Source organism: Scyliorhinus canicula, chromosome 6 (assembly GCF_902713615.1).
Source record: "Scyliorhinus canicula chromosome 6, sScyCan1.1, whole genome shotgun sequence".
Classification (NCBI taxonomy): domain Eukaryota; kingdom Metazoa; phylum Chordata; class Chondrichthyes; order Carcharhiniformes; family Scyliorhinidae; genus Scyliorhinus; species Scyliorhinus canicula.
Window position 1 is genome coordinate 59,133,854 of NC_052151.1, and position 14,142 is coordinate 59,147,995.

The following is a 14,142-nucleotide window of genomic DNA, read 5'->3' on the forward strand; positions in this document are numbered from 1 at the left end:
CATGGGGTTGGAAATTTTTTACACTTGTAGCTCCTTTTTGGAACCATAACCAGCATCAAGGCCCAAGACTGGCCTAAATTGTCCCTCATTTTTGCTTTCATTTCACACAAGTTGCCCGGACTTTTAGTGCTAACTATTAGAGGTGGTCACTGTTTAGGCTCCTGGTCACCCATTAGGCTGCAGCAGCTACTGAAGAATCCCAAGCAAAGCACAGGACCAGGAGTAGACCATTTAACCACTCGAGCCTTTTCTGGCATGCAGTAAGGTCATGGCTGTTGTATAACCTAACTCCATAGGCCTGTCTTTTCTAATATCCCTCAATACCTTTGGGCAACAGAATTATATCAATCACAGATTTAAAATTAACCATTGACCTAGTATCAATTGCCATTTGTCGAACAGAGTTCCAAACTTGTGCCATCCTTTACGTGTGCAAATGTTTCTTCACTTCCCTCCCTGACAGAGCTAGGTCTAATTTTAGATTATGTTCCAGATTCCTCAATGAGCAAAATATAGTTTCTATCCAATCCCATCTGTTCCACTTAATACCTTGAACATTTTCTCACCCCTTACCTTACTAAATCACAGAGGATACAACTGTAGTTTGTGTAAACTCTCCTTGTGTAGGTAACATTCTAGTAAATCTACGCTTTGCTTCCTCCAAAGTCAATATATCTGCCTGATGGGGTGGTGCCTAGAACTGCACATAGTGCACCAACTGTGGTCAAACAAATGCTTTTTGGACTTCCGGTGGCGGCTATGAGGGAGTAAGTCGCATATTTGGTGGCTCTCGCTCCAGTCTGACTTTAAGACTTTTTTCCCCGACTTTTTTTAACTTTTGAGCACTGGAGTGAAAAGCAATAGCACTCTAGACCTGAATCCATACAGAGTTGTATGGACTAAGGAGCAGAAGGGAGCAAAACAGGTGAAGAAGGGGCTGAACAAAGGTGGTGAGGAATCTCAAGTGGGAGGAAAGATGGCCGATGAACGGACCACCAAAAGGACGGTCCAGGCAGCACTGGACAACATGCTGCAGGTCATGAAGGAGAGCTTCGCAGCACTGAAGCGGGATAATTTGGAACCGCTCCAGAAAGCGGTGGAGCGACTTGACCAGAGGCTGGATGCTCAGGATAAGAAGGTGCAGGCACTGGAGAAGACAGTGGAAGAGCAGGTGGATTTCCAAACGGTAGCGGACGTGGAAATTAGTAAGTTAAAGGAGCAGCAAGGCTGATGGACAAGCTGGAGGACCTGGAAAATAGGTCTCGCCGGCAGAATCTGAGAATCATTGACCTCCCGAAGGGGGCCGAGGGAGTGGATGCCACAGCATATGTGGCAGACATGCTGCAGAAGCTGGTGGGGGATGATTTCTTCCCGCGTCCATTGGAGCTGGACAGGGCACACAGAGTGCAGGCGAGGCAGCCACGAGGGGGGTGGCCCCCCCGGACGATGGTGGTCAGGTTCCATAGGTTCGTGGACAAAGAGCGGGTTCTACAGTGGGCCAAGAGCACGAGGAGCTGCTCATGGAACAACAGTGTCCTGCACATCTACCAGGATCTGAGCCAGGAAGTGGCCAGAAGGAGGGCAGCCTACAGACAAATTAAAGAGATTCTGTTTTTTAAAAAATGCTTTTTTTTTAGCTGCTCTTGGCACTGCTGCCTCACAGCGCCAGGGACCTGGGTTCAATTCTGGGTTAGGGTGACTGTCTTTGTGGAGTTTTGTCAGTTCCAATGAGATCACCTGTCACTTTACAAAATTCGGGCAGCACGGTAGCATGGTGGTTAGCATAAATGCTTCACAGCTCCAGGGTCCCAGGTTCGATTCCCGGCTGGGTCACTGTCTGTGTGGAGTCTGCACGTCTCCCCGTGTGTGCGTGGGTTTCCTCCGGGTGCTCCGGTTTCCTCCCACAGTCCAAAGATGTGCGGGTTAGGTGGATTGGCCATGCTAAATTGCCCATAGTGTCCTAAAAAGTAAGGTTAAGGTGGGGGGGGGGGGGTTGTTGTTGGGTTACGGGTATGGGGTGGATGCGTGGGTTTGAGTAGGGTGATCATTGCTCGGCACAACATCGAGGGCCGAAGGGCCTGTTCTGTGCTGTATTGTTCTATAAAAAATTTGCAAAGAACATAAATGCGGACTGCAAAAGCTTCTATGAGTACATAAAAAGATAAACGTTAGTAAGGACAAATTAGGCAGTCCGAAACAGGAGAATTTATAATCGAGAGCAATGAAATGTCAGAGCAATTGATCTTGCTTTCATTCTGTCTTCGCAGAAGAGACAAATAACGTTTCAGAAATGCTAAGTAATCGAGGATAGAACATAGAACATAGAACATAGAACGATACAGTGCAGTACAGGCCCTTCGGCCCTCAATGTTGCACCGACATGGAAAAAAACTAAAGGCCATCTAACCTACACTATGCCCTTATCATCCATATGCTTATCCAATAAATTTTTAAATGCCCTCAATGTTGGCGAGTTCACTACTGTTGCAGGTAGGGCATTCCACGGCCTCACCACTCTTTGCGTAAAAAACCCACCTCTGACTTCTGTCCTATATCTATTACCCCTCAATTTAAGGCTATGTCCCCTCGTGCTAGCCACCTCCATCCGCGGGAGAAGGCTCTCGCTGTCCACCCTATCTAACCCTCTGATCATTTTGTATGCCTCTATTAAGTCACCTCTTAACCTTCTTCTCTCTAACGAAAACAACCTCAAGTCCATCAGCCTTTCCTCATAAGATTTTCCCTCCATACCAGGCAACATCCTGGTAAATCTCCTCTGCACCCGTTCCAAGGCTTCCACGTCCTTCCTATAATGAGGCGACCAGAACTGTACGCAATACTCCAAATGCGGCCGTACTAGAGTTTTGTACAACTGCAACATGACCTCATGGCTCCGGAACTCAATCCCTCTACCAATAAAGGCCAACACACCATAGGCCTTCTTCACAACCCTATCAACCTGGGTGGCAACTTTCAGGGATCTATGTACATGGACACCGAGATCCCTCTGCTCATCCACACTACCAAGAATTTTACCATTAGCCAAATATTCCGCATTCCTGTTATTCTTTCCAAAGTGAATCACCTCACACTTCTCCACATTAAACTCCATTTGCCACCTCTCAGCCCAGCTCTGCAGCTTATCTATGTCCTTCTGTAACCTGCAACATCCTTCCGCACTGTCTACAACTCCACCGACTTTAGTGTCGTCTGCAAATTTACTCACCCATCCTTCTGCGCCCTCCTCTAGGTCATTTATAAAAATGACAAACAGCAACGGCCCCAGAACAGATCCTTGTAGTACGCCACTCGTAACTGAATTCCATTCTGAACATTTGCCATCAACCACCACCCTCTGTCTTCTTTCAACTAGCCAATTTCTGATCCACATCTCTAAATCACCCTCAATCCCCAGCCTCCGTATTTTCTGCAATAGCCGACCGTGGGGAACCTTATCAAACGCTTTACTGAAATCCAGATACACCACATCAACTGCTCTACCCTCGTCTACCTGTTCAGTCACCTTCTCAAAGAACTCGATAAGGTTTGTGAGGCATGACCTACCCTTCACAAAACCATGCTGACTATCCCTAATCATATTATTACTATCTAGATGATTATAAATCGTATCTTTTATAATCCTCTCCAAGACCTTACCCACCACAGACGTTAGGCTCACCGGCCTATAGTTACCGGGGTTATCTCTACTCCCCTTCTTGAACAAAGGGACCACATTTGCTATCCTCCAGTCCTCTGGCACTATTCCTGTAGCCAATGATGACCTAAAAATCAAAGCCAAAGGCTCAGCAATCTCTTCCCTGGCTTCCCAGAGAATCCTAGGATAAATCCCATCCGGCCCCGGGGACTTATCTATTTTCACCTTGTCCAGAATTGCCAACACTTCTTCCCTACGCACTTCAATGCCATCTATTCTAATAGCCTGGGTCTCAGCATTCTCCTCCACAATATTATCTTTTTCTTGAGTGAATACTGACGAAAAGTATTCATTTAGTATCTCGCTTATCTCCTCAGCCTCCACACACAACTTCCCACCACTGTCCTTGACTGGCCCTACTCTTACCCTAGTCATTCTTTTATTCCTGACATACCTATAGAAAGCTTTTGGGTTTTCCTTGATCCGACCTGCCAAAGACTTCTCATGTCCCCTCCTTGCTCGTCTCAGCTCTCTCTTTAGATCCTTCCTCGCTTCCTTGTAACTATCAAACGCCCCAACTGAAACTTCATGCCTCATCTTCACATAGGCCTCCTTCTTCCTCTTAACAAGAGATTCCACTTCTTTGGTAAACCACGGTTCCCTCGCTCGACCCCTTCCTCCCTGCCTGACTGGTACGTACTTATCAAGAACATGCAATAGTTGTTCCTTGAACAAGCTCCACATATCCAGTGTGCCCAACCCTTGCAGCCTACTTCTCCAACCAACACATCCTAAGTCATGTCTAATGGCATCATAATTGCCCTTCCCCCAGCTATAACTCTTGCCCTGCGGGGTATACTTATCCCTTTCCATCACTAACGTAAAGGATCTAATGAGAAGAGGGAATTGGAGTAAATTGGTATTACTAGAAAGATAGTGGGCGGAATTCTCCACTCCCGGGAAAAATCGGGAAGGCCGTCGTGAACTCGGCCGAGTTTCGCGACGGCCTCGGAGGCCGCTCCTCTCACCTTATTCACCCCCACCCGGGGGGCTAGGAGTGGCGCTCCGTTATTCTCGGCCGCTGGGCTGTGACGCTTGCGCGCCGAGAATGACGCGATGGCGGCGCCTATGTGACGTCAGTCGCGCATGCGCAGGTTGGCCGTCTTCCCCTCCGCTGCCCCGCAAGACGTGCCGGCTTGATCTTGTGGGGCGGCGGAGGGGAAAGAGTGCGTCACTTTTAGATGCCAGCCCGACGATCGGTGGGCACCGATCGCGGGCCAGTCCTCTCCCGAGCACGGCCGTGGTGCTCACTCCCCTCTCTGTCCCCCAATAGCTTCAAACAGGTCTTTGGCGCCCATGTTCACGACGGCAGCGACCAGGTGTGGTTGCCCCGGTCGCGAACGGCAGGCCGCTCAGCCCATCCGGGCCGGAGAATCGCCGGTCGCCGTGAAAAATGGCGAGCGGCGATTCTTCCGAGCAGGGGGTGGGAGAATCGCGGGGGGCGCCAGGGGGGCGTGAAATGAGTCCCCCGGCCCTCCCGCGATTCTCCCACCCGGCGTGGGGAGTGGAGAATCGCGCCCAGTGTTGGAGAAATTATTGGGACTGAAAGCTGATAATCCTCCAGATCCTGATAATCTACATTCCAGGCCCAGGATACTAAAGGAGGTAGACATGGGGTGGGATTCTCCAAACCAGTGCCGGCTCGGAGAATCGGTGTTTATGGCGAGACGGCCCGTGACGCCGGGACACGAACCTTCGAACCAGGTAAAACTGTGTGAACGTGGCAGGCGCCGCTCGGCCCGGAGAATTGCTAGAGGAGGTCTGATGTGCGATTCTCTGGGCCCCCAGTGATACTGCGGCCTGGATGGACCAGAGTCGTTCTAATCTGGTTTAAAAAAGCATCGACCAGTCGTGTTGGCTGAGGCTGTGGCCGGAGGAGATAGGGGTCGGCGTGGGGGACCTCAGGATGGCGAGACGGCACGGCTGTGGCTGTGGAGGTTGGGGAGCGAGGACCCCAGGTTCCGGGGGCGGGTGGGGCAGACAGCTGCGGCGGCTGGGAAAGGCCCACCATGACAGGGCGGAGCCAACACCATGGACTCCATTACGGCGGCCACGCAGATAGGCACCCACCCCGGTCGCTGGCTCAGCCCAGACCCACCCGGCCATTCGGTTGGATGCCCCCCCACCCACCCATCCGGCCGCACCCACCAGTAGGTCGATCCAGGGCCGCACCCACTGGCAGTAGGGACAGGCGACCGGTGTCAGAGCACCGAGGGGGCGTGCGGGGGTGAGGGGCATGTGTGGCTGGGGCACGAACTGCCAACCGGGGCGACCATGTATCCCATGGCACCTGGTTGTGGAGTGCGTATGTGCAATGAAGAAACTTTGTCTACCTCCACCCCCTGCAGATCGTAATGTTTGGGCATCTTCCAGCACTGTTGGCTGCCATGGCGGAGGAAGCTGCCCTGCATGAAGCCCTGTGCGGCCACCAGTGGATAACAGAGCTGTGTTCATGAACAGGAAGGGGTCCTACTCCATGAACGTGCAGGTGGTCTGTGACCACCGGATGAAGATCCTGCATATCTGCGCCCGGTACCCGGGCAGTGTACATGATGCGTTCATATTGGCACAATCGTTCATCCAGTACCTGTCGGAGAGAGTCGACCGCATCGTTGTTGCCTGCTGCGTCCTGCACAATATAGCCCAGCAGAGGGGCGATGTGCTGGAGGGGGAGGGGGAGGATCACGACGAAGGGCAGGTCTCTCCAGATGAGTGGGATGGGAAGGGGGGGCAATGTACGGGAGATGGGGCCTGGACAGGGACGGGAGGGTGCCCAATGCCAACGGCTGGGCCAGCGGGCACGGGAGAAGTTGATAGACACATGTTTCACTGACTGGAGGGTTTTGCTGAGCATGGGCGCGGACAGCACAGTACTGCACCACCTCACCACCGCATCACCCGCATGCACACCACCCCTCCATTACACATCCACCTGTGGCACAACGGGCTGGGCTCATACGGTTGATAGTGACAGTAGTGACAGCGGGTCTGGTCCATGGCATGGAGGATGATGACAACACGCTGTGCGATGAGTTCCTAGCTCTACAATGTTAGACAATGTCTGACCCATGGCCACAGTGACACCCTCCACCTGGGTGGTCCCTGTATGCGGGCTGGACGGTGTATCACATGGCCCTGTCATCTCACTGGGGGCGGGGTGGCCTAGGCGACTGGGGGGGGCACGTCACACTCACCTTGAGCTCAACATTCCATCACCCCTCACCCATGCTGGCATCAGTTCCCGCCCCAACCCCGCTCACATCGGACAGAGCACAGAAGCAGCTTTCATATGTTACAGTGTGTTTGATAAGAGAAATTCTGTACATATGCCCTAGCTCCTATAACTAATCTGTGCCCTGCACCCGTGCCAACTTACTAAGTGCCTACCTTTCTGGCATTATGGGTCCTATGACTATGTCCAGGTGTTTCCCCAAATGGTACAGGAGAAGTGGAGCTGCATTATTGTGACTCTTGCCCTGTGACTAGGGTCCCCTTTGACTGCCGTTTCCTGGGGTGGCCCGGCCTAGATGGGCCGGGCTGCACCTCGGCGACCGGGATGGCGTGCTGCCACCCTGTTCTGCTCACCAGATGCACCACGGATGGTAGGCGTGGGGGTTCCCAATGTGCCACGATGATCCGGGACCTCCCCTGCAGGGGGACCCGGAATGTGCCCAGCACCTCCGCCTCCCTCAGGGTGCCCAATGGCCCCCGGCTTCTCCATGGACGGAGTTGGGAGAGGGCAGCCCTGTCCTGGGCCATGGAAGCCGCTTGCACAGAAAGCCCCAGGCCTTGCATACTGCGACCTATGTCCGACACCGTCGCCCTCTTGCCTCCACTGCGGGCGCCACCCGTGCGGTGTCGGCCATCTGCAAGTGCTGGAAACCGCCCATCATCCCCTTTGATCATCCCTGGGTCTCTGACTGCATCGGGTCACTGGGTGGGTATGGAAATTCCAGGAACCCGGGACCCGTCTGGGCGGCAGATGGTCCTCGGGTCCGCCAGCTACGTACAGTGCCCTCTGTTCATACACAGTGAGGGGGTGCAATTCAGGTGCACCCCCTCCGGTTTTCTCCTGCTCTCGATGGTTGTGGACGCTCTTGTCCGGGGAGGGGCCGGGGGGGAGGGGGGGGTACATCAGCAGTGTTAGGCTGTCCGATACATGCAGCCCAGCAGTTGGATCTATGTTGGCATTGATGCACAGGGCACCGGCCAATGCAGCTAGCATGTAGGTCACAGCTGGGGTCGTACCGCCCCCCTGTGGAAGGGTCGGTGTCACAGGTGGGGGGTAGGGGGGGTTGGTGCAATGGGCACAGTGCTGGGTACTCACCCTGGCTGCCCTGAGTAGGTCGTTCAGCTTCTTGCGACACTGCTCGCCTGTCCTAGGTGTCATCCCAATGGCGCTGACAACATCGCCCACCTCCCTCTACATATGCTGGACTATGTTGCCTGCGGCTGGATCTGGGGTATAGGGCCCCCTTCCTCTGCTCGATGGCGTCCAGCAGCGTTTCAAGGTCGCGGTTCCTGAACCTTGGCGCTCCGCGGCAGGCGGTCATCTTGAAGCATCGGCTGTGTGTGGGGCTTCGCGTCTATTTGAGTGCGCCGCGCTGCACGTCTCTGATGCCGGTCTGGGGCCGCGCTTCCCGTGGTGGCCCTTGTGGGTCGCAGAATCGCTGGGCTTTGGGGCCGATTAATGCCGGCGTAAAATGCTCCGGTGTTTGCCCATGGAAATAGTGGATGCGGTGTCATCTTTCAAAACTCTGGAACAGTTCCGGCAGAGGGAGAGTGACAAATGTAACTCATCTATTTTTAAAAGAGGAGGTAGGGTGAAGATCGGGAATTACCGACCGGTTAGCCTAACATTAATAGTAGGGAAAATGCTAGAGCATAAAGGGTATGATAACAAGACACTGAGAAAATATCAATGGAATGAGGCTATGTCAACATGCGTTTGTCATGGGAAGTCATGTTTGACTAACCTACTGGAGTTTTATTGAGTATGTAATTAGCAGAATAGATGATGGTGAACCAGTGAATGTGGTATATTTGAATTTTCAGAAAGCTTTTGAGGTAGTGCCACATGAGAGGCTGGTGTGCAAGTGCTACGACCCCTTGGACTAGTGGGCAGTCAGTTCCCGGTCCACTTGACCTTGAGTCGCAGCACAATTGTAATTAATAAATATTTCTTATAAAAACCAAAAATCTTTGGCCATTGGCTGCTCAATAACATAGAACATAGAACATAGAACACTACAGCGCAGTACGGGCCCTTCGGCCCACGATGTTGCGCCAACCTGTGAAACCATCTGAAGCCTATCTGACCTACACTATTCCATTTTCATCCATATGTCTATCCAGTGACCACTTAAATGCCCTTAAAGTTGGCGAGTCTACTACTGTTGCAGGCAGGGCGTTCCACACCCCTACTACTGTCTGAGTAAAGAAACTGCCTCTGATATCTGTCCTATATCTATCACCCCTCAATTTAAAGCTATGTCCCCTCGTGTTGGTCATCACCATCCGAGGAAAAAGACTCTCACTGTCCACCCTATCTAACCCTCTGACTATCTTATATGTCTCTATTAAGTCACCTCTCAGCCTTCTCCTCTCTAACGAAAACAACCTCAATTCCCTGAGCCTTTCCTCGTAAGACCTTCCCTCCATACCAGGCAACATCCTAGTAAATCTCCTCTGAATCCTTTCCAAAGCTTCCACATCCTTCCTATAATGTGGTGACCAGAACTGCACGCAGTACTCAACATCGAGGGCCGAAGGGCCTGTACTGCGCTGTATCGTTCTATGTTCTATGTTCTATGTTCTACTCCAGGTGCGGCCGCACCAGAGTTATGTACAGCTGCAGCATGACCTTGTGGTTCCGAAACTCAATCCCTCTGCTTATAAAGGCTAGCACACCATATGCCTTCTTAACAGCCCTATTAACCTGGGTGGCAACTTTCAGGGATTTATGTACCTGGATGCCGAGATCTCTCTGTTCATCTACACTACCAAGAATCTTGCCATTAGCCCAGTACTCCTGTTACTCCTTCCAAAGTGAACCACCTCACACTTTTCCGCATTAAACTCCATCTACCACCTCTCAGCCCAGCTCTGAGCTCTGCAGCTTATCTATGTCCCTCTGTATCCTATAACATCCTTCAGCACTATCCACAACTCCACCGACCTTCGTGTCATCTGCAAATTTACTAACCCATCCTTCGACACCCTCTTCCAGGTCATTTATAAAAATGACAAACAGCAGTGGCCCCAAAACAGATCCTTGCGGTACACCACTAGTAACTGAACTCCAGGATGAACATTTGCCATCAACCACTACCCTCTGTCTTCTTTCAGCTAGCCAATTACTGATCCAAACCGCTAAATCACCTTCAATTCCATACTTCCTTATTTTCTGCAATAGCCTACCGTGGGGAACCTTATCAAACACCTTACTGAAATCCATATACACCACATCAACAGCTTTACCCTGATCCACCTGTTTGGTCACCTTCTCAAAAAACTCTATAAGGTTTGTGAGGCATGACCTACCCTTCACAAAACCGTGTTGACTATCGCTAATCAACTTGTTTTTTTCAAGATGATTATAAACCCTATCTCTTATAACCTTTTCCAACATTTTACCCGAAGTAAGGCTCACAGGTCTATAATTACCAGGGTTGTCTCTACTCCCCTTCTTGAACAAGGGGACAACATTTGCTATCCTCCAGTCTTCCGGCACTATTCCTGTCGACAAAGACGACATAAAGATCAAGGACAAAGGCTCTGCAATCTCCTCCCTGGCTTCCCAGAGAATCCTAGGATAAATCCCATCTGGCCCAGGGGACTTATCTATTTTGACATTTTCCAAAATTGCTAACACCTCCTCCTTTTGAACCTCAATTCCATCTAGCCTGGTCGACTGAACCTGAGTGTTCTCCTCGACAATATTGTCTTTCTCCAGTGTAAACACTGATGAAAAATATCCATTTAACACTTCCCCTATCTCCTCTGATTCCACACACAACTTTCCACTACTATCCTTGATTGGCCCTAATCTTACTCAAGTCATTCTTTTGTTCCTGATATACCTATAGAAAGCCTTAGGGTTTTCCTTGATCCTATCCGCCAACGACTTTTCGTGTCCTCTCCTCGCTCTTCTTAACTCTCCCTTTCGGTCCTTCCTAGCTAACTTGTAACTCTCAAGTGCCCTAACTGAGCCTTCATGTCTCATCCTAACATAAGCCTTCTTCTTCCTCTTGACAAGTGCTTCAACTTCCTTAGTAAACCACGGTTCCCTTGCTCGACAACTTCCTCCCTGCCTGACAGGTACATACTTATCAAGGACACGCAGTAGCTGTTCCTTGAAAAGCTCCACATTTCGATTGTACCCATCCCCTGCAGTTTCCTTCCCCATCCTATACATCCTAAATCTTGCCGAATAGCATCATAATTGCCTTTCCCCCAGCTATAATTCTTGCCTTGCGGTATATACCTATCCCTGCCCATTGCTAAAGTAAACATAACCGAGTTGTGATCACTATCACCAAAGTGCTCACCTACATCTAAATCTAACACCTGGCCGGGTTCATTACCCAGTACCAAATCCAATGTGGCCTCGCCCCTTGTTGGCCTGTCTACATACTGTGTCAGAAAACCCTCCTGCATACACTGCACAAAAACTGACCCATCTATAGTACTCGAACTATAGTATTTCCAGTCAATATTTGGAAAGTTAAAGTCCCCCATAACAACTACCCTGTTACTCTCGCTCCTGTCGAGAATCATCTTTGCAATCCTTTCCTCTACATCTCTGGAACTATTCGGAGGTCTATAGACAACTCCCAACAGGGTGACCTCTCCTCTACTGTTCCTAACCTCGGCCCATACTACCTCAGTAGACGAGTCCTCAAGCGTCCTTTCTACCGCCGTAATACTTTCCTTGATTAACAATGCCACACCCCCCCCTCTTTTACCATCTTCTCTGTTCTTACAGAAACATCTAAATCCTGGAACCTGCAACAGCCATTCCTGTCCCTGCTCTACCCATGTCTCCGAAATCGCCACAACATCGAGATCCCAGGTACCAACCCATGCTGCAAGCTCACCCACCTTATTCCGGATGCTCCTGGCGTTGAAGTAGACACACTTCAAACCAGCGTCCTGCTTGCCGGTGCCCTCTTTCGAACTTTTAACCCTATCCCTGACCTCACTATTCTCAACATCCTGTACACTGGGACTACAATTTAGGTTCCCATCCCCCTGCTGAATTAGTTTAAACCCCCCCGAAGAGCACTAGCAAATCTCCCCCCCAGGATATTGGTACCCCTCTGGTTCAGGTGAAGACCATCCTGTTTGTAGAGGTCCCACCTACCCCAGAATGAGCCCCAATTATCCAGGAAACCAAAACCCTCCCTCCTGCACCATCCCTGTAGCCACGTGTTCAACTCCTCTCTCTCCTTATTTCTCACTTCACTAGCACGTGGCACGGGTAACAACCCAGAGATAACAACTCTGTTTGTTCTAGCTCTCAGCTTCCACCCTAGCTCCCTGAATTTCTGTCTCAAATCCCCATCTCTCTTCCTACCTATGTCATTGGTACCTATGTGGACCACGACTTGGGGCTGCTCCCCCTCCCCCTTAAGGATCCCAAAAACACGATCAGAGACATCACGAACCCTGGCACCTGGGAGGCAACACACCAACCGTGAGTCTCTATCGTTCCCACAGAACCTCCTGTCTGTTCCTCTAACTATGGAGTCCCCAATGACAAGTGCTCTGTTCCTCTTCTCCCTTCCGTTCTGAGCAACAGGGACAGACTCTGTGCCAGAGACCTGTGCCCTATTGCTTACCCCTGGTAAGTCGTCCCCCGCAACAGTATCCAAAACGGTATACTTGTTATAGAGGGGAGCGACCACAGGGGATCCCTGCACTGCCTGCCGGTTCCCTCTCCCTCCCCTGACGGTAACCCATCTACCTTCTTCTTTTACCTGAGGTGTGACTACCTCCCTATAACTCCTCTCAATAACCTCCTCCGCCTCCCGTATGATCCGAAGTTCATCCAGCTCCAGCTCCAGGTCCCTAACGCGGCTCTCGAGGAGCTGGAGTTGGGTGCACTTCCCGCAGATGTAGTCAGAAGGGACACTAGAGGTGACCCTTTCCTCCCACATTCTGCAGGAGGAACATTCAACTGCCCTAGCCTCCATTCCCACTGAACTAACTTCCCAACTACTGAAAAATAGTAGTCACCAGGTTTTTAAAAATAGTAGTCACCAGGTTTTTAAATTTAAATTTAAACACAATTAAATTTATCAATAACAACTAAAATTAAATATGCAGCAAGTACAACAGTTTAACTATTATCTAATTTTTATTTTATAAATTTAGAGTTCCCCAATTAATTTTTTCCAATTAAGGGGGAATTTAGCAAGACCAATCCACCTACTCTGCACATCATTGGGTTGTGGGAGCGAAACCCACGCAACCACGGAGAGAATGTGCAAATGGACAGTGACCCAGAGCCGGGATTCAATCTGGGACCTTGGCGCCGTGAGGCAGCAGTGCTATCCACTGAGCCATCGTGCTGCCCTATTATCTAATTTTTTAACCCCCCCCCCCACCCCACTTAAATTCACCCCACCCTCCATATACACACACACAAGACCAAACACAGAGAGGAGACGTGGAGTATGAAATAATATGAAGTAGGGGTATATGTCCATTAAGTATTCATGGAACAAAATTATAACAGCAAAAATAAAGGGGAAAAAAGGGATTCAACAGCAAAATTAAAGCGTATGGGATTAGGATGATATGTTGGCATGGATTGAGAATTGTTTAGATGATAGGAAACAGAGTGGGAATAAATGGGACTTTGTCGAAGTGGCAGGTAGTGATTAGTGAGGTCCCGCATGGATCAGTGCTTGGGCTCCAGCTATTCACAATATACATCAATGATTTGGACGCGAGAAATAAATGTAAATGGACTGAATTATCCGCTTCCCAACACTGGCAGCAAGAATTGCGATTGGGCGGAGAATACGTGTAAATGAAAAATCGGGATTTGCGCCCGCCATCGATTCCGACACCATTCTCCAGTTCTCCACTGACGGCGATGGGCCATGCAAAACTGTTGTTTGCATGGATTTAAATCTCATTAGCGGGATACCTTTCATGTTCCACTCCTCTACAATGCTCATCCCGCTCAGGCAGAAGTCACATGGGTGGAAATTGGTGCAAGTATTGACAAGCAGGGACTGGGTGCCATGGCAGTTGAGGGGGAGCAGGCAATTGTCAGGCTTGCTGGGTTGGGGGGTGGGGGAGGAGGTAGGCGGTGGCTGCCTGGGCTCGGGGGAGTAGCGGGGACCGACTTGGTGTCAAGTCCGTAGACACAGGGTGTTTCCCTCGTGATTACGGTGGCCTGGCTCAGGCTTCCG

General features: G+C 50.6%; 1 protein-coding gene across 2 annotated transcripts in view; it reads left to right on the top strand.

Annotated features, from left to right (window-relative positions):
- Positions 1–14,142, top strand: part of LOC119967165 — a 157,311-nt gene that overhangs the window by 124,287 nt on the left and 18,882 nt on the right. The gene's annotated exons all lie outside the window — the stretch shown is intronic.